Source organism: Triturus cristatus, chromosome 3_2 (genome assembly GCF_964204655.1).
Source record: "Triturus cristatus chromosome 3_2, aTriCri1.1, whole genome shotgun sequence".
NCBI lineage: Eukaryota > Metazoa > Chordata > Amphibia > Caudata > Salamandridae > Triturus > Triturus cristatus.
The window spans coordinates 574866072-574887469 of NC_140584.1; the positions used below are offsets into that span (position 1 = coordinate 574866072).

General features: G+C 46.1%; 1 protein-coding gene across 2 annotated transcripts in view; it reads left to right on the forward strand.

The window, feature by feature from the left end:
* Positions 1-2437: 2437 nt before the first annotated feature.
* GALE (UDP-galactose-4-epimerase) overlaps positions 2438-21398 on the forward strand; it is a 104668-nt gene continuing 85707 nt past the window's right edge. The window contains exon 1 of one of the 2 annotated variants that reach the window (XM_085648311.1): positions 2438-2588. The gene's annotated coding sequence lies outside the window, so the exon portion shown is untranslated. Of the gene's footprint in view, positions 2630-21398 lie in introns of both variants that reach the window. The other variant, XM_085648312.1, reaches the window with a different exon arrangement.

The following is a 21398-nucleotide window of genomic DNA, read 5'->3' on the forward strand; positions in this document are numbered from 1 at the left end:
AGCTTTAAATGCAATAAACGATGATATTATACGTGCTCCATATCATCTAGTTGCCATAATCCCAATGCATTTCGGGCCCATTTGGCCCTTCATCAGGGGAGTCTAAACAAAAAGATACACAACAATAAATGACTATTAACAATGAGAGATTGCGCCAAAAGACAAAAGACAGTAAAGGCCCTGCCAGCGAGTTTATGAGAAGTGCCAAACTACCATGGTGGCCACATTGTCATGTGCAGCAAAGCATGAACAAACATGCTAGAAACCAAAAGTGTATTAATGAAGTTGCATTAATCAAAGAGTAACCGATGCGGGTTGCCAACGGTGACGAAAGCGGTCAAACAAAATGCCGTGTTATTGTGCTCGGTGACCAATGACAAAGTGACAAGGAAAAACGAGACAAGGTGAATACTGCTGTTTGTGCATGAAAATTAAAACGGAAGCGTGAAACTAGTGCCTATAAAAGCTCGGTGCAAAATAAAATAACGTACACGTGACTAAACGCGCAAGTATTCCGGTTCGTGCAAGTATTTACCTTTTGCTGATAATTTCAGCTGTTCGAGCTGTGAATAGTGCAGCGGTGCCGGTTTTCGGTCACGAAATGTGAGTGAAGCTGCTCGACAACCAGCGCGCATTTAAAGCTAATAAAAGTTAGAAAACTGCAGACATGTCTGCAGTTTTCTAACTTTTATTATTTTCATACACACTGTTTGTTTTCACCCATTCCATACTTAGCCTGTCCTTTGTTCATACCTTATTCACCTTTTTGCCCAATCACTGGTACTTGTAACATGGCGCCGATTATTTCCGCTAGTTCTAAACAGCTAAGCGGACTAACCATCCATACGTCACTTCCGGTTCACACCGGCAGCCTTTTCGCTTTAAATGCGCGCTGGTTGTCGAGCAGCTTCACTCACATTTCGTGACCGAAAACCGGCACCGCTGCACTATTCACAGCTCGAACAGCTGAAATTATCAGCAAAAGGTAAATACTTGCACGAACCGGAATACTTGCGCGTTTAGTCACGTGTACGTTATTTTATTTTGCACCGAGCTTTTATAGGCACTAGTTTCACGCTTCCGTTTTAATTTTCATGCACAAACAGCAGTATTCACCTTGTCTCGTTTTTCCTTGTCACTTTGTCATTGGTCACCGAGCACAATAACACGGCATTTTGTTTGACCGCTTTCGTCACCGTTGGCAACCCGCATCGGTTACTCTTTGATTAATGCAACTTCATTAATACACTTTTGGTTTCTAGCATGTTTGTTCATGCTTTGCAGCACATGACAATGTGGACACCATGGTAGTTTGGCACTTCTCATAAACTCGCTGGCAGGGCCTTTACTGTCTTTTGTCTTTTGGCGCAATCTCTCATTGTTAATAGTCATTTATTGTTGTGTATCTTTTTGTTTAGACTCCCCTGATGAAGGCCCAAATGGGCCCGAAATGCATTGGGATTATGGCAACTAGATGATATGGAGCACGTATAATATCATCGTTTATTGCATTTAAAGCTGATGAAGCATTTTGAAAAGCTCAGAGACCAATAAACATCATGATTTCAAGCATACACTGCATCTTCATTTAATCAGATGGATTAAACACGCTTTAAGCTCTTGCTTTATGAGGTGTGCCCAGAGGGACGTTGCCTGTGTCCAGCCAACGCATGGATTTTGTTTGTCTTTTCACACTCCTAGGGTTTTGAGAGTGATACCTCAGTGGCACCCGACAATTTTTTCACCTTTTCTACTTGCCCGGTCTGTGCACGACCCGACCATTTCTTGGATCTTCATAATGTCTGATAGCGCATGTCTTACTAATTAACATACGTTGCATTCAATTGTCATTTAAGCTGTGCGTTATTTTACATGTAGTTGACCTGAAGGTAAAAGACCAAAAAAGTTACGGAATGTTTTGTTTTTTTAGCTCCGTATTTGACCACACTAACTCACCCCGTCCCCGTCGCGTGCAGCATCACAGTTCCCATACTTTTTTTTAATGCACTTCGACCACTAAATGGGCCGGTACAGAGTACCGGCGCTTTTTTTTATTTTGAGCGGGAGAGTACCGGCACTTCTCAAGAGAAAAGGCTATACTTTTAATTGGAGAGTACCGGCACGTTTCAAAAACAAGCAGGTACTCTGGTACAGAGTGCTATTTTTCCATTTCAAGCACTGTGTATGACATTTTGGAGTAAGTAATAAGGGCCATAATACTGTAGCTGTCTCAAAAGCCAGACCTAACAATTTACTTTGTATTGCATACTGAAGTTTCACGTATATACACATGGGGGCAGTAGAGACCGTGCCATTTACCCAAGAACGGAATTACGGACTATATGGCTGCAGAAAGTGCTCAGACACACCGAGGCTCTGGTCAGGCGCACACTCCGCCCACTCCCTTTTGAAAGCAGAGCTTGGAAACGTAGCTCCTCCCACTTCGGGTGAGGACGAGGCTTGATCCGCATATACCGCCCCTCTGCCCTGTTGGCCCTATTCGAAGCTGACGTTGCCTTCGGGACTGAGCTGGAGAGTGACCAAGGTTCGCAGTAGAAAGCTGGGAAGGGACACTGCCGACCGGACAGGTGAGGTGCGGGATCTGAGGGAAGCCAGGAAAGGAGTGGAGGTAAAAGAGATCAGGGTTGTTGCGAATGAGTGAGTGAATGGAGGGGTAATTGAATGAATGAATGCATAGCTGAATGGGTGACTGATCAAATGAATGAATAAATGAATGAAGCAAATACTAGGGGAAAATGGTTCAGCCTACACTTCATGACCCTAAGTGATGATTTAGGAAGGGGGCCAGGGTGAGGTGCGTTAGGTCACCTGTAAGAGGTGTTTTGCCACGGGGACCACTAAGTAGAGATCGGAAAAGGAGCTGGTGCTGTTGGCAGTAGAAATACTTGTATATTAACAGGAGGAGTTTTCCGGCACCATGAAGTGGTCTGGGAGGAAGTTAGTAAAGAAACACAAGTTCACCATAGAAACTATAGTCCGGTGACCGACCAGTAGTTCGTTATCCGTCACCACTGATTATCACAGGGTGGAATGAGCTCGGAGTCGTCTTTCCTACCTTACATCACACAAGTGTTGACCCCTCCTGAATAGTAACAAGGATCTGGCAGTGTGTGGTAGCAGCACCTCTGGAAGTGAAAGCAACCGGTGAAAGTGTAGAGAGAGCAGCTTAGTTGGTGGACAGTTGAATGGGTTGGCGCTAGTGGCCAGTGCGAGAAGCTGTCACCTGCGCACAATTTGGAGGTGTTGCCACTGAAGTGAGATGCCCATGCAATGTACCCTTAGCATGCCTGTCGGGGAGATAAGTTGACTAACTTGCATTCTATTTTCTGCTCAGAAGGCTTCACCCTTAATGTCTTTATAATTACTAATATGTGGCGTAGGTATGACAGAGCTGCCAGAAGGCAATTTAGTGGGTGGAGGCTAGTCCTTGGTTGCTCTTATTACGTGTCCTGTGGGCTGGGTGAATAATTTAGTTTACAATCTGTCAATGGAAAAATAATGTTCGGAAAAATAACCTGAAATGTGTTAATTAGTCTTTGCAAACCTGCCTGTACATATACTAAGAGATGACGTTTTTAACGACAAGATTGCCATGTCGATTAGAACATATTTTAATTTGTATCAGGCATTTGTTTCTCAAATTGATTTTAGTGACTAATTAATTCAAATAAGAATGGCGTGTTTTAGATGTATTCGGGTTTAACCAATAATAGGTCAAATTTAACTAACTGAGCACTGAGAGGGAGGTGTGGTTACAGACCGTGGGGGTGGTGTGGGAAATTGACGATAGTAGCCCCTGTTTCAAATCACTGTATGTCCCATTACACTCTAATTGTAAATACCTGCAATGTAAAATCTGTTTCAATCCCTGTCCCTTTCTCACCCCAATTCCTCCTCCCTTTTTAGGTCTCGTCTAAGAGAGCACATGCACAGTCTGTTGCGAGACATATTATTACCTTACAGATGGCTTAGAGCCCACCCATTGCTTACCGTTGGTTGGCTTTATTGTCACTCTCATTTGCTTGCCTCCTATACATCTTCTTCAGTGGGCTTTTCTTCGCCTTCTAGTGTATGCACCCTCCCTGGAGCATTAACCCATTACTAGTGTCCCTCCACTGTTCCCCTTTCAGGTGCTGCTTCTTTCTTTTTGGTTAAGCAATCTGAGAGTGCGTGTGTTTTCCAGCTGTCTCACTCGTGTAGTTTGTGTTCTCTTTTTCGCATGTGTGTTTCATCCCTCAGTTACCATTCTTGCTTCCTTCTCGCCTTTTAACCTTGCGTTGCTGTTTTTCCTTCCACCATCTCTGCCTGCCAACTCTCTGTTGTCCATGTGCTTCCCCATCACCAGTCTACCTGACCACCATTGGTTTTTTTGTGTGTTTCCTTAACCCAGCCTGGCCACCCTACATTGACTGTGTGCTTACCCATCATGTCCTGGCCACTCGTTACCTGTGTGCTTCCTCATTCTGGCCTGCCTGCCCTTGGTTATTTGTGTGCTTCCCTACCCCGGGCTGCCCACCTTCTATTGTTTGTGTGTTTTCCCCACCAGCCACCCACCCGTCCCCCCTTGTCCATATGCTTCCCCATTGTTGTCCTTCTCTCCCTACCCTTATCCTTCTCTACCGCCCTCACTCCCTCCGAGCAGCTTCATCCCCTGCCCACACCCCACCTGCAACTCACTCCCCTCCCCTGTTTGTATTTTTTTAATCCATCTCAGATGAAAAATAAAAAGACAAAATACTTGCCTCATTTTGAGGGCATGGGCATCAGTGTTGGCGTGTGCCTACATAAAAAAAATGACAGGATGATCACATCATAGCACTTTTAGTAAAAAAAATATACTTTCAGTCATGCTTCACAGCTGTGCAGCAATAGCTTAAACTCATTGCCAAAGCCAACAGGTTTCATAGGCGAGACCTATTGGATTTGCTAACTCTTGTCAAGTCTGGGTTTTACCAGTGCCGCATTCAAACAGACCTATGACTAACATTATACATAGAGTTAGCCTGTTTTAACTGCGACTTGCCTCTGTCAACCTCTTTTAGCCATTTGTTGGAGACTTTGTCAATAACGTTTTGGCTCATCCCACTGGAATATTAATTTGTCGGTTAGTCAGTTATCTGTTTTGTCGTATTCTTCCACCTCCACTCCAGTGCATGCCTTGAATTGCATAAGGGACTACTTTACAACTGTAGCCCTGTTTGTCTGGTCCTGATGCCCCCTCTTGAGTGTCTTACTCTAATTTGATAACACTGCATGTGTTAGCGCATTGAACCCAGACCTATTAACTTTCCTAACTCTTGCTATTTTTGTATTCTTGCTTCAACATCATCCAGCCCACGTGAAAACAGTACTGTGTGATGAGGTCACGTTAGCAGCTAGCCCTGCTGATTACTTTTGGGATCGGCAATAAGATGGCCCATACTAGATTAAAATGCACTTTTAATGCAGAGCTCTTCCTGCACCTATTTGACGTCTGTTTCCATATTTCCGCCTGACTGTGACACTGTGTACTTTTCTCCAGAATACTGTTTTGTCTAAATATATTTGCCGCCTTTGGTGAATAATTGAAATATGCATGCCACACGCGCTACAGAGGCACCCGTTCACAAAGAGTTCGACAGCAGTCAGTGGCAATTTGGTGAATCATATATCCTTTTTTAAGGCCTTCCAAGTGTGTCTGCAACACTGGTGTTGGACACCCAAAGCCTTGCTAGAGGTTCAGTCTATTCTGAACACACTGACTTAGTTGGCTAATTCTTCTTCCCCACAACCAGGTTTATTGTCAGGCTTTGGGTAGTCTGGATCCCACACCAGCCACCAATGCCTGGTTGCAGAGTAATCATTGACCTTAGATCACGGGTCCATCTGAAAGTGTTAGGCAGCACAAAGGCCGGTTCACGTACTTCAAGGCTCAAAATCTTTTTTTGGTCTGCAGCCCTAGCCAGTGGTTAGAGCATCATACCTTGCCCCATAAATATAGTGAGCTGGTGGGTATGACTAAGGAATCCAAAGTGGACTTAACAAGAAGAGAATAGCTTATTCTGCGAAAATGAAACATATTTAACATGATTGAAGAGTTACTGATTCAGGACCAGCTCTGCTGAGCAAAGTTTCATGATCGGGAGGAAGGAATTAGCCTGGGGTGCAGAAAGGAGAGTGGCGTAGGGTGGCATAGAGTGGAGTGACGAAAGTAGATTGGCTTAGAGTGGCATTGAGTGGAGTGGCGTAGAGTGGGGTAGCATAGAGTGTAGTAGAGTGGTGTGGCATAGAGTGGAGTGGCGTAAAGTGGCATTGTGTAGAGTGGCATAGAGTCGAGTGGTGTAGAATAAAGTGGCATAGAGTAGTACAGTGGTGGGTGTAAATAACTAAAGCGTCAATAGAGCTGGGAGATGGGGTGAAAGCAATGTAAATAAGAAGCTATATGCCTGTATTAAAAATGAGAAAGCAGATTGCACGTCCAGGAATAATACCAAAGGCTTATAAAATGAAAAAAATATAGTATTTTGCAAAAAGACGAGGAAGAACACATGTACTTGGTCCATACTCCAGGGAGGAGCTAACACAAGAAAGGAAGGGAAGCCTTCAGGAGCTGAACAGTTGAAAGATTGCAAATGAGAGACAACCGAAAACGACAAATAGTATGCTGTGGGTGAGTTGTACGCCCACTGAATTGGAAACAATACGTCTCACAGCGCATGCGCTGTGTGGGCGAGACCTAAAAAGAATGACATGGATTGCACACTGTGTAATTACCAGTGGTCTGATTAAATGAAGCATTTCCCTCCTTCAGTTTTTTTGCTGTCCCAATGTCTACCAAGGCCATTCATTGTGCTGTGGTGGCAATCTCCTTGGGGATAGTTGCAGTGGAGCAACCTTCTTTGGGAGTATGTGCTCGAGTGGTACCAACTTGTGGTTCACCTCTTTCGGTGTCCATTTTCTAAGGTGTATTTGCCCCGGTAGCACCAACCTAGGCTGTAAGTACTTTGGGGGAGGCACAGTCTTGGTATGTGGGTTTATGTGCGGCAATGGCACTATCCTGTGGTGCACATGGCTGGGGAGGCACCATCTTGGGGTACACCTTTCAGTGGTGCGCCTCCTCGACTGGTACTGCCTTGGGCTACGTGTGGTGGCAACTTCCAGAAATGTGGTGGCTTGGATGGCACCATTCTGTGGTACATGTACTGTTATGGCACGTTCTTGAGGTGTGCCTACTGTAGTGGGACTGTCCAGGAGTGCACTTACCGCACTGGCTCGTTTCTGGGGGTGTAGGTACTGGGGTAGTAAAGCCTTGGAATGTGTGTCCTGGAAAGTTCCTGAGATTGGAATTGTTGTTTCTACAGTTTCTGTGACGTGGTACGTTTTGGGGGAGTGTCTGCTGGGTGGCACAATCCTGGTGTGCGCTGTGGTGGCATCTTCTTGAGGTGCATGTATTGCATCCTTCCTGGGTGAAAAATGTTGCTCCTCTTTGGAAGGTGTAGTTGACCATAGAGATCTGATTACAGTGTAACGGTCTGCTTGCAATTAGTGATTATGCAACATAATTATACCGGTGCTTGCTGGGGGATGGGCTCTCTCATGCGTGTAGAAAAGTTCAGACTAACTCGGAGCACAGCCCCATAGCCCGAGGCAACAGTCTGAACTTTCAGAGTCCCGGCTTTACCCACTTCCTGCGTGTGTGCCCCTCAACATCTCTGTACCCCCGCGTGTTTGAACGAACAACTTGTGAATGTGGTTTTAGTGGATGCAGTGGCAGTAGGGAGCGGTAGTAATGAAGTTGCACAATCTTCCCTCTGCTGTGTTGTATGACATTTGATGGCCCTCAAACCTTGATCCGGACTGTCAACTGATATTCCTTTCAACCATAAAGAAGATGAATATTTGGTAACCAGACGGTGTGTAATGGTAACCAACCCGTGTATGATAGCCGTGCAATGCCATTTTAGGGGTCGGCTGACCTGATAAACCGTCCGGCGAAGTTAGAGTGGTTCGTAGGTGTCACCAGAGCCCCAGATGGCTTGTAGGATCATTGGACATGGTGTCCTGTTATGTACATTGTATATTACCTTTTGGTCTGTTTCTGTAGTATGTGCCTTACTCACTGAATATGTGATATTTATTGACGACCCTTATTACAGTATCCTTATTCACTGAGTCGATTTTATAGTTTACTCTGTTGATATATTTTTTGACATTATGTACTCTACCAAGTAACATGTTAGCACTTCAAAGCCCGCAGAGAAAGTGCCCAGGAAATGTACAGGTAAGTTGAATCTGCAGCAAATGAAGTGTTATGGTCTATTCGAGGAAAGGCAGTGACTGATAAACTATGGTGCATGTTATATTTTGGGCTCTCTGTATTCAATCCAGGTGTGCCGATACTGTCAGGAAGCTAGAAAATATTAGAAGTTAATGAGCAAGAGATATATTTGGCTACCTCTAAACTTTTTAAAAGTATTTTTCTTCACATTTAACTGTCATCTCTCTTTTGTAGCTGTACATACAGTATTTTTGTCAGTGGCGCTTTCACTATTTAATTAACATTGCTGGGTGTCCATACCACACGGAGTGTCGAAGGATGTCCACACCTGAAGAGACAGACAATTTGCTTGACTGAGCATTTAAATATGCCAACCAGCCTACTCTCTTATCTAACATGATAAAGGAATGTTTTTCGTGAAATGAGATCTTGTAAAATGTCAGACTTGCCTTATTCAAACTAATATATGGATTGGAGAAGTCATGGCCTTGCTTTGTTTTAGGGAGGCTGTGTCAGCGAGATGAATTCCCAGTGGCAAAATTCCTTTAAGTGAATTTTAACTAGTACACTGGTAACTATGCTTACCGAATTCTGTCAGCTCAGACCTCAACTAACGGGCACATTGTTGATCAGATTTTTGCTACTGAGAATGTTCTCTCAACAGTGAACAGTGAACCCCAGTTCCAGTAATTTGGGCCTACCATATGAATATCTTGTACCACTAGACATCTTACTCAAAGAAAGAGTAACCTTTCCAAAAGGATGATGTAACCCTAGTGCTTAATGCTTTTTAAGTCTGGTTTTTGACGGCTCATCCGTCAAACAGACTTATTAATTATAATAAACACAGATTCGGCTTTGACTCCACCCCTTTTACCCAGTGAATTCATTTCTCCAGCCTCTATCAGGATTAAGCAGGTGCATATGCCAAATCTCCCCTGGACTTACTTGCGACCAGTCCTCTGACCGATCGAGGCCCTTGTTAACTTGGCTCCTGCTCTTTTTGCCCCTTTGTGCCATTTCTCTCACTCATTTCTCAGTGAATTTTCTGTGCTGTGCTGTTTCTCTCTCTTTTTGACTATGTGCCATTGTTGTGTTTTGCTTTCCAGTTTTTTCACTGCTGGCATCATTTGGAATGTGATTATTCATGATGACATATTAGAATGTTGGGTTCTGAGCTCTAGTCAGTTGGGAGCTTGGGACTGAGTTGAAAGGTGACAGCTCCTGGTGGGGTTTACTTTGGGTTTACCTTGGTTTTATCTAATTCATATTATCTTAATATTAATGAATTACCACCTTGTACCATTCTACTCAATAAATACCTATCCTTACAAGAACCTACGTGGACCTGATCTTCATTTATCTTCACAACAATTTTTGCGACGACGTTACATGAAATTTAGTTATTATCTTATTTATTACTCATGAGTTTTAAATGTTCTGTGCATTTAATGCTTTTTTTGTGATTTTTATGCCAGATCCTCTCGGCCGTTTTTAAAGGTTTCATTAAGAATTAATTATTCCTACTGGCAACTGAGGTTTTCCTCTGTTCGTGCTCCTGTTGGGTATTAATTTTCACCTTTCTTCTTAATATTACTGGAGTTTCTAATTGTTTTCTCCTGTGGAGCACTTCCTTTGTTCTTATATATTCTTTATGTATTTCTACCTTTCACTTCTTCGTTTGTTGGTTCACAATTTCTCCAGTCTGGCCAATTGGTGTATTTTGCAATACTTTGAACGTTTGTGGTCGGTGTCCACCTTCGTATTATCTCCTTCTCTTTGTCCTTTAAAGAGAGGATGTTTTCTCTTTCTTATGTTTCCTTCCTTTTATTCACCTCCCTCATTACTTCTCTCAAAACTTCTCAGTTCAAATCTTTCTTCATTTATCACCTCTTGTGTTTAACTGTTCTTATATTTATGGTCTCCCTCCTTCATTTTCCTTCTTACCCCGTTTCTACTTTTCTTTCATATGTTCATTGTTATTATTTGTAATTGCTTTGTGCACATCTAAGTTTTGGTTGCAATTGCAAAATGTATAAAAGGGGAAGATGTGTTGTGTTTTGCTTTCCAGCTTATTCACTGCTGGCATCATTTGGAATGTGATTATTCATGATGACATATTAGAATGTTGGATTCTGAGCTCTAGTCAGTTGGGAGCTTGGGACTGAGCTGAAAGGTGTCCGCTCCTGGTGGAGTTTACTTTGGGTTTACCTTGGTTTTATCTTATTCATATTATTGTAATATTTATGAATTACCACCTTGTACCATTCTACTCAATAAATACCTATCCTTACAAGTACCTACGTGGACCTGATCTTCATTTATCTTCACAACTGCCATTTTTGTGACTCTTCTGTGCGATTTCTCTCGCACACACACACACCGTCCCCGGGCCGATTTCGGCCTGGAGACCCCATCTCCCAGCACCAGGCCATATTGTAAAGGAGGAAGGGCATGCAGCATGCAGCCCCCTCCTAGGGTCAATTTTGCCCAGCGGACCCCATCCCCTGGGGCCCACCACTTTTTCAAAGGAGGACAGTCCTATGAGCGCTCAGACAGTCGGGGCATTCCCAGATCGTGTGATAGAAGGTGCCTATCTCATTGCAGCCCTCATCCGAATTGCTGCGCCCCATCAAATTCTAGATCTGGAGAGATATGATCTGTGTTGCACCAGGTGAAACAGAGCTCGGATGGCCATCTCCCTGGGCCTCTGAATGGCCTCCCCTATTCCTCGTCATCTAGGGTGCCCAGATTGTCTGATCATGCCTTTCTCAGTTGGATGAGGGGGTCAGGTAAATTGTTCATTGTTTTTTTATGTGTTAATGAGATTGCCTTAACCGGCATAGGGTCGAGGAGCAGCCGGCCCGCCACTGGTGGATAGTCCGGTACTTGTTCACCCTCAGGTAGGTGGAAGTGGAGTGCGTGCTTTAGTTGCAGGTATCGGTCTACCTCCATATGGTCTAAGTCATATTCGAACTGTAGCACACTGTATGCAAGTATTGACGCCCTCTTCAGACTCACCCAGCTTTTCAATGGCTATTAAATTAAATGCCTATTAAATGCCAATGTGTGTGGCTACGCAACTTCTTCACCTCACCCAAACTATCACCGTCGATAATGGGTTCTTTGCTGTAAGCCTGTAATCCCATCCCAAGTGTCGGGTCTCTGTTTCCATGCCTGTAGTACTGTTTGGTTTTAAGGCGGGAGCATTCCTTTCTTTGCCCTTCCATATAGAAGTGGTGGGTGCCCCCTCCTGCCCATGGCCCAGTGATCTTCCCTATAGGACGGGTTGTCGCTCCCACCAAACACCCAGTCATTTATCAAAATTAGTTGGGCCACCCAGTAATAAGCTCGGTGGTCCGGTACCGCTACACCTCTGGTATAGACTCCCCGCTGTAGTTTTACTAGGGATATGCGCACCGCTCCCCCGTCCCACAGCAGTGTCCTCAGTGCGGTGTTGATTTTGCTGAAATAAACATCAAGGACCTTTTTATATGTTTTTTTTAAGCACATGAGCATGCGTGGGAGGGTCATCATTTTTAAGAGCTCTTCCCATTAGGGATATGGGCAGCATGCGCCAATGGTCCGCGTCTGCTTGGAAGCGCTCTATTTGGGGCAGCAAGTTGTAATGTAGAAAGTCTCTCTCACTTCTGCATATGTGGACTCCCAGGTACAGGAAATCCTCCCCTTCTACCTAGATCAGACAACGGATGGGCAAGACTAGGTCTCCCATTGAGAGGAGGAAAATTAGTGACTTGTCCCAGTTGATTTGATAGCCTGAGTAGCTCCCAAAGAGGTGAAAGATGTGAAGGAGTCTCTGTATCGAAGAACGGAGTCTGGTCACATATAGCAAGATGTCATCCGCATACAGGAATATTTTATCCTCCCATTCTTCTCCTCCAGATATTCTCCTGATCAAGGGTTCCCCTCGTATCCAGGTTGCCAGGGGTTCCAGAGCCAGGGCAAAAATCATAGGCGATAAAGGGCACTCCTGGCGCGTGCCCCTGCCCAGCCTGAAGACCCAGGAGTTGTTGCTGTTCACCCACACCCTGGCCAGCGGCTCCGTGTAGAGTAGGCGAACCCAGGAGCAGAACTTGGGGCTGAACCCTAGTCTGGGCAGGACCGCGTGGATGAAGTCCCATTCAACACTATCGAATGCCATTCTGGCATCCAGTGAGCAAACAGCAGCATTCTCTACGCCCGACATCGCCGTCAGATACATCACTCTGTAAAGACGTCTCAGATTGAGACGGGTGCTCCGTTTCGGCACAGAGCCGGATTGGTCAGGGGGGATTAATGACGCTTTGACTCCTTTTAGGCGGTTCGCCAGGACCTTAGCCAACCCCTTAGGCTCCATGTTGAGCAGCGATATGGGGTGATATGAGCTGCAGTCCGTCGCCGGCTCACCCCTATTTGGGATTACTACTATTGTGGCTACTTTCTGATCCCCCAAGTCTCTACTGGCTAGGAACATATTGAAGAGGAGCGAATCAATCTTGTGGGGCACACACTTAAACAACTCCAGGGGGAACCCATTTGGCCCTGGTGCCTTTTCCGACTGCAACTCCCTGAGTGCCCCTTCTATTTCCGCTACCATCAAGTCACCCTCCAGAGTCTCCCTGTCCACCCCTCAGAGCATGTCCAATCCCATTGCTTCCAGGAGCTCTGCACAATTTGACCGGGATCTACAAGATTTTGAGCTGTACGTGTCTTCGTAGTAAGTTGCAAATGTCTCTATTTCCCTCCCCCCTCCTTTAGTATGCGTTGCCCCCCTGCAGGGTCATGGATCTTAGTCGCCCAGTTTCTGCCCTTATCCCGCTTATCTAGCCAGGTCATAAGTATGGTGGCTTTGTCTCCCACATCGTAGAGTCTGCTTTGTACTGCCAGGGCATGAGCCCTTGCTGCATTTTCGAATGGGTCTTTTAGCTTTTGCTACCTGGGGCGTAATCGACCTGTCAAATCTGCCTTTCAAACTCCTCCCTTTAATATCTCAGTCTCCAGTTCTTTAGTCTGTCGTTCCAGGGTTTGGTATCATAACTTTTCATCCTTTTTCTTTACCCCAATTAGAGCCTGAGCCCGTCCCCATATTACTTCCTTGTATGCCTCCCGTAGGATGTAATTTGAGTCTACCAATCCTTCGTTCTGTTGGAAGTATCTCTCTATGCTTTCCATTAACTGTTCTGTTAGATTTGTATCTTTCAAGTGCCATGGTGCTCTTCGGGGAGGTAGGACATTGTCTGAAGCTTGCCCTACAAGCCAGGTGACCACCGGGAAGTGGTCTGAGATACCACTCGCTAGATGCTGGGTGTCTCGGAAGCGACCAATCCCATTGGCGAGGGTAAACAGGTAGTCTATTCTAGAGAGGCTGCTGTGCCGCGCTGATAGGTGTGTGTATTGACATTCCCTTTTGTTTTGGGACCTTCATAAGTCAGCCCACCCCACCACCTCCGTAAAGGGGGGGTTCCACTCCTGGTTTCCCCTCTTTCGGGCCATCTATCTAGCTTCGTGGACATGACATCATTCATGTCGCTTCCTATGATCAGGAATCCCTCCGGTAAATCTAGTAGGACCGCTCCAAGGGAAATGAGGGTGTCGCCCTGTATTGCTGGTGGGGCATAGACTGAACCCAGATTTAATTCTTGTCCCTCCCACCTACCCGTTTGAAGCACAAATCTACTTAGGTGGTCTCTCCAGGTTCGGTCTGGTGTATATGCTGCAGCCGACCGGAGTAGGATGCCTGTGCCCCGTGATCCAGAGGAGTAGCCCGCATGTGCAATGTGGGTGTATCCCTTCCTGTCCAGGGCCTTGCACATTGTCCCCGTAAGTGGGTTTCCTGCAGGAAAACTAGGTCAGGCTTTTGGCGTTTTATGTATTGCAGGATCAGTGTGCGTTTGATCATTGTTCCCAATCCTTTTACGTTCCAAGACATTATCTTAAGCGCAGACTGGTTAGTTTCCCCCGCCATATATCACTCCAGAAGTTGTTTTATGTGTGGTCAGGATCGCATGTCTTGTTGTGTACTCTAGGCCACTACCCATCCTTTGAGATATAGTTTTTTTGTTAAATTCCTCGCAACTGCAGCTAGAATTACGTGTAAACGAACGGTTAGCCCAACTCCCCCTTCCTGCTGCCCTGCAACGTGGGACTCGAACTGCCCACCACCCCAATTTGCAGAGCGACTGTTGCCCTCAAGCATAATTTAACCATGGTAGGGTGTTCTGCCCCCTCCCCCCCCCCCCCACTCCACCCAGTTTACCCCTTGAACCTTCGCAGCCCGCTGACTCTCTGTGGGCTACAGGAGTGCCCTGTTTATATCTAAGTTCCCAAAAATGGACACATCTCCCCCCCTCCCCCGGGTCCCAGGGAGCCCCACCTACTTGTAAATGCTTCTTGTGTCCAAATTTATGAGTTGACTGGGTCTGCCTTATTGTCTTGTTGGTTATCTTCTCCTCTTGGGAGAACCCCCATCTCAATACTGTAACGGGGGGGGGGCCTCCAGGATTGACCGTGCTGTGTTTGCCACCCATCCAGCCAGTCCCAGGCTTACGCTGGTGTGTGGAAAAAACAGTATTTCCCCTTGGCGAGGAGCCGCTGCTTGGCAGGGAACTGCATCATATATTTCAGTTCTTTGTCTCTGAGCACCCTCTTGACCTCCTCAAAACTCTTTTGTTGCTACTGGACTTGAAGAGTAAAATCAGGGAAGAAGCGGATTGTAGTGTTTTTGTATATTAGATCTCCCTGCGTGCGGAAAGCCTGTAAAATTGCATCTCTGTGGTTAAAAATCCTGGTTTTGGCAGTGGGATCAGTGCTCTATGGGCACGTTCAATTGAGAAGAACTTTGAAAGGTGCTTGGGACGAAGGTGTGTCGTGATCAAGTCCTCAACAAACAGGTCAACACTTTGAGCCTCCACTCCATCTGGTAAACCTACTATTCATATGTTATTGCGCCAAGAGCGTCCCTCCTGGTCCTCGACCCTCGCCGCTAGCATCTCTTGTTGTTTAGTTAGTCTACGCACTTGTTCCTCCAAGGACTTAGAGGATGTTTTAAGGTCTTGAATATGTATCTCTGCCGTTCTCATCTTGTCAGATATCTTTTGGAAGTCCGCCCATAGGAGACCCACATCTATAGTGACTGAGTTTATTTTGGTACGAGGAAGGCCTTTAGGTCTTGTATTGCTGCCATTATTGCCCCAAGTGAAGGCTCCGGGATGGGGGGCTCCGCGTCTCCGAGCTGGCCCACTTCTTCTAGGTTCTGTCTGGGGACTGCGTATTTGTCCATCCTGTTTGTTTGCGGCTGCCCCTTGGGCTTCACCGTCGCACTAGAGTGTGTTTAGCTGTAGCTGTTTCTCTGCCCATTGCCACCGCCTCCGAATCGAGAGGGAGGTTGAGGTGGTTTAGTCTAGCACTTGTGATGCCCCTCTGATTTTCTCTGCTCTGCTCCAGGTCTCCATGGTGTGGGGAGATCTCTGTGCTTCCGGCTCCCCCGAGGTCACCCTTCTGCCTTCTACAGGGGTCCGATCATGCCCCCCACCAGCCTGGGTCACTGACGTTGCACACTTGTGTGGGGCGCCCCGTTTGATCTTGTAGCTCTGACCGGCTAGGTAACCCTGCGGGCCAGTCTCAATTGCTGTTTCGATTGTAGAGTCCACTCATCATCAGGCCCTCCCACGTCTTCAGGGCTAGGTGGTTCTCTGGGGCCCTTTCTAGCTTGTGTGGCCTCAGGTAGGCCCTCCCCGCTCCCTAGTTTCAGACGCTCCCCGGTATATTTCGCTTACTGCCTCCTGTCCCGGCCACCTGCCCTCCTGCAGCCAGGGGTAATGTACAAGCGGTCTCTGGGCCTTTGGGATTCACTTATATGGGCAGTCGCCCCACCGCTCTTCTAATTGACCCTGGTGCTGGTTGAGCCCGGGACTTCCCAGGCCAGTTGTGGGCCTTGACTCCTCCCTTGGGCCCACCTGATGCAGTCTCCGGCTGTCGGTCTCGACCTCTGCCGATTTGCTTCACCTTCAGGGCAGCGGCCCACACGCCTCGGTTCTTCCTGGCTGCTGCGATCCGGCTGGTCTCTGCTCCTCTTCTGGCCCACCCTGCGCCGCTTCGGGTGTCCGCTCGTTACTAAGGCCTCTCCTATTCTGGCTAATGATTCCAGGATGGTTCCCTGCTTCCCCCGTGCTGCCGTCACTTGGTCCGCTGTCTGGCCACCATAGGCTGGTCCCTTATCTTTACGGGCAGGGCTGTCCTTTCCGCCCGCTCCGGGCCGGCACGATCCCAAGCCGTCAATCTGTGCTCCTACTGGGTTGTTCCCCTATTGGCTTGCGTTGCTGGTGGGCTCTCGTTGCTCTGAGCGCCGCTGCTGTCTGGGCCGCTCCAAGTCGGCAGGCCAGGCGTCCTTACGTCATTTCCGTTCCTGGGTCCGCCGATCAACCCAGGGGGCTCCTCCTGTCCTAGGTATGGACCACCGCTGTGGCGGTCCCGGATTGCTGGACGTATGGTGGGTCAAAGACTGCTAGCTCACGGGAGCTCCTCTAAGATGCGGCCATCTTGGTTCGAGCCCGGCCCCGCTCCCCCAGTCTTTTCTTTCTTTATATGTCATGAAACTAAACCAGGGCTATAATGAAGGCACCGTTATTGCTTTACGTTTTGTTTAAATAGAACCAAAGACAGGAGTGTATCAAAGGCAAAAGCGAGCTTTCATTTTTTTGTCTGCATGCTTTAGCACATTAAACCCAGACAAAATGACTTTGCTAATGTTTGTTTAGGTCTGGGTTTTAATTTACTGGTGGAACTGTCAAACACACCTGCTATCTCTAATGTATTTGGAGTGTGCCTTGGGCCACCTCTGGGATTTTAAACCTGCCTCTTTCAACCATTGGCTTGAGATTGTCAATCACATCTTGCGCAGTCCAAAGGAGTATTTCTCTTTCATTTGATATGTTAACTGGTAGTGTGTATCTTTCTGCCTCCAAAAAAATGCTTGTATTGAATTGCATAAAGAACTCTTTTACAACTGTAGGCCTCTCTCTGCTTCTTGTGCCTATAACAACCCCTTACACTTGACCTTTTTAGGTTTTGCCTGCACAGTGCTTGAAAAACCTATTGTATTGAATATATCTTAAAAGGGACTTGCATCCTGTCTGTGTTTATTTTTGATCTGTGTGCTTGTCACTTTAACTTTCCTTCTTTTCATTGGTTGTAGGCGTTCTACTTCCTGTTGTTCCATGTGATTTTCTCTTATCAGTCTCCCGCGGCCAAATTACTCATTCTCATCCCCGCTTGTGGCTTTGATGGGTGGAACTATTTTAATTTGCTTACTGCACACACGGTGTTTAATGTTTACATTCTTGCCTTAGAAGCCTTTTATTTGAGTTGTGACTGTGAATTCTTAAGTTCTGACAGGAGATACACGTTAACATCTGTGTTTCTCCCTTATAAGCGATAACCTCTCCTGGATGGTCTTCACTGTATGTGAACTGGCGTTAATGGACACCAGCCATGCTGAAAGTCGTCATGTGTTGTGAGCAGGAATTAAGTGACACACTGCCACTTTATTTCTTCAGCAGTGCAGGCTTCTTCATTTACTCTGCCAGCAGGCAGACACTTGTTTATATTCTTGTTTTATGTGCGCACAGGTGTATTTTGAACTTTCAAGACCTGTTGTATTTCCTGCTCGTGTTACACTGTGGGTGTGTCCGCTCCCGTATTTTATTGGATCGTAACTCAAAATGCAAAGAAGTCGGTGAGTTCTGCTAACATTTGGTATTTAGTGTAATATTTTATTAATAAATTATAGTCTTTGTACTAATGGTTAATTTTGCATCTCTATTATAGCATGCAAAATTAGTTCACTAAAACGCAAAGTCTCAGAAATATGCAAATAAAAGTCAAGGTCCATGCATGTGTCTTAAAAAAGAAGATGCAGCGGCCATCTTGGAAAGGAAGCTGGTGTGCGAAAGTTGTTCCCATGCAATTCAAATATTTCCACCATTCGTGACAAGAATTTTCAATTCTATTAAGGACATGGAGGCAAGTTTTATGCTTCTCTTTCTTTACTCTTCAAAAACAGCAGCCAATCAAATTAAAACTTTCAAAACACTACATTTCCCATGACTCCATCACAGTCACCTGATCAACTATAGGGACGCAGCCCTATATAACCCTCTTGTAACAACCCAGCTTCCTCTTTCTTTGCTCCAGTCCAAGGAACCAGATAAACAGTCTGAGACCCAGCAACACCAGGACACACAGCAAAAAGTTTGAAATCCTGTAACAAGAGGATGTCAACCAACAGCGAACATCACCGCCTGCCCTAATGGAAGCATGATTTGTAGAGCTCGGTCCTATGGGACCCAATGTCCTTTAGCTTGCACTTCAGGAGTGTCTCCACTGGAAACTGACTCTAGAACAACCAGGGAACCTCAACAAGCTTGGAACGTTGTCGATCCGGCAATCACTTGTCTCCAGTTCCTAGTAAGGAAGTAAAACATCAAAACCGTACACACATGCCGCACCAAAGAAATTCCATACCCAGTACAATGTCATCAGGGAGGGGAAAAATTGAAAACCTACAGAATCCATTACAATAGGCAATTAACCTGTGCAGATAAATACAACAAAATGGGTGGGATAATCCTTGCTTCCGTGTCCTTAATAGAATAAAAAATTCTTGTAGCGAATGCTGGAAAATGTTGAATTCTATGTCCGGACCAGAGGCTTGATTATGCTTGTTTAAAGCTGAGACACCATCACAGAAGCAACATTGATCGGTTTATAGTAAAAGGACTTAAATGTGGATTCTGCTGACCAATCGGCCGCCATAAGAATGTCAGCTAAACTAGAACCTAAAGCATATCATTTTGAAGCCATCGCCTCTTGAGCAGAGTGAGCCCCAAACATAAAGGTGTCAATACTGCCCTCACTTGTAAGCCATTGCATCCATCTGGCAAGAGTGGCCGAGGCCACTAGGCGAAAAGGCTTCTGCAGAGCAATAAACAATTGTCATCTCGCATCAGTACGAAACTCAGCTATACTCGCCTCATAAGCCTTCAAACATTGCACAGCGCAAAGTTTAGGATTATCCAGAAACGGTGGATAGGAAATCTATGTGGAATTACATTTAGTAAAACGAGAAACCAAGAAAGTAACCTCTTCAGGAGAAAAAATCCTTCCAGCGATATCTAGAGCCCATACATCAGACACCGTTTACAAGAGATGAGACATATAAGCATAGTCAATTTGGCTGACAGTTGTTTTCTTGCTAGCTATTTATTGTCTGGCCAAGAGTCCAAAAATCTCAGTACTCTGGTAACATCCCATAAAACAAAATATTTAGGAAGAGGGGGCCTAAGCATACGGCTATCCCTCAACAATTTACACACTATTGGGTGTTTGACCACCAGTTTACCATCAACAAGCAAATGTCCTGTCGAAATGGCAGCACTCAAATTGTTAACAGACCTATACGCCAAGCCAGCAGAAGCCAAATAGGACAAAATATTTATGACCAAACTGCAATCCGCTCCAACGGGATCTGCACCCTGTTCACGGCACTTGCCACTCCAGTGTTTCCAAGCGTGGAGTACCGCTTGTGAGTACCAGAGGACCACGCTTGACCAATGAAAGCATTAGTCTCCTGCAAAAGTCCTGGGAGACGCCATCTGTCCTGGAAACTCCATGCGACTAGGGAAAGTTGTTATGATAGGATCAACGGATGAAGAGAAACCTCTGGATCCAGAAGTAAATTCCAACGGAATAGGACAGGCACAGGACATCCCCAGAAGGACCAGAAACGATACTTGCGCTCTCCAAAATGGAGTCACCAAAACCAGCTCTGCTCATTCGCGTCGCAATTGAGTCAAAACCCTGGGAATCATCAGGAATGGGGGAACATATAGCACAGACCTGTCCAGTCCTGAAAAAAAGCATCTGTGGCTTGGGCTTCCGGTTCTGAATGCCAGCTGAAAAAAAGTCAGAAGCTGGCGGTTGAGGCGAGATGCCAAATAATCCACTAAACAAAGACCCCACAGGCGATGCAGCGCTTGGAACACTCATGGAAGGAGCCTCTAGTCGCTGAAATCATAAAAGGTAAGGGGACTGTCAGTCAGCAACGGTATTGCTCTGGCTCAGGAGATATTCTGCCACAACCACAATCCGATGTTGGAGACAAAAATGCCAAAAATCCATGGCTATCTGCGCCAGAAGGCGGGATCTTGTCCCGACCAACTTGTTCACATAACAAACCGCAAGATATTGTCCATACGAAGAAGTATGCAACAATCCAACCTCTCTGGAGCAAGACTGCGAATCACACACAAACCTGCCAGGTGTTCCAAGAAGTTGATGTGGAGTGTCAGTTCCTCCTGGACCAACAATCTCCAGTCGACACAGGCCCACAACAAGTACCCCAAACCCCATTGTCTGGCATCAGACTCGATTACTATCTCCGGAGTTGAGCCAAAAATCGCTCTGCCATTCCAGGCCTCCGTTTGATCTAACCACCATGACCTTTCTAACCTCGCTTTTTCCGAAAGAAGAATCTGTTCCAAGTAACCGAGGCCTTTCCGGAGATGCCGAATCTTGAGTCTCTGAAGGACGCAATAATAGAGGGGACCGGGGAAAATCGCCTGAATCATTGAGGCTAACAGGCCCACTATATGAGCTATCGACCTCAAGGATACAGTCCGCCTGCTCATAGTCAATCTCCATTCTTTCTTGATGCCCTGGGCCTTTTGGGGAGGAGAAATCCGTTGGCAAATGAGAGTCCACCTGAAATCTCAGAAACTCACAACAAAGCCTAGATCTTGGAGAAGGATAATTGTCTATTCCAAGTGTGCAGGTGCCAACTGCGGGCATTGAGCCATGATAATGATGTTGTCTAATTAGATAATTAGATGCACACCTCGTGCTCTTAGAAACTGCACCACCCATCTCAGGAGCTTCGTTAAGCACCAAGGGGCGGATGAGCGGCCAAAGGGAACGACGTGGTACTCGTAGCAATGACCCTGCCAGAGGAACTGAAGAAATCATCTGTGAGGTGGAAAAATGGGACCGGAGAGGTAAGCGTCTTTCAAATCTAACCAAACCATCCAATCCCCTTCCTGGAGGATATCCCCTAAGAGATAGATCC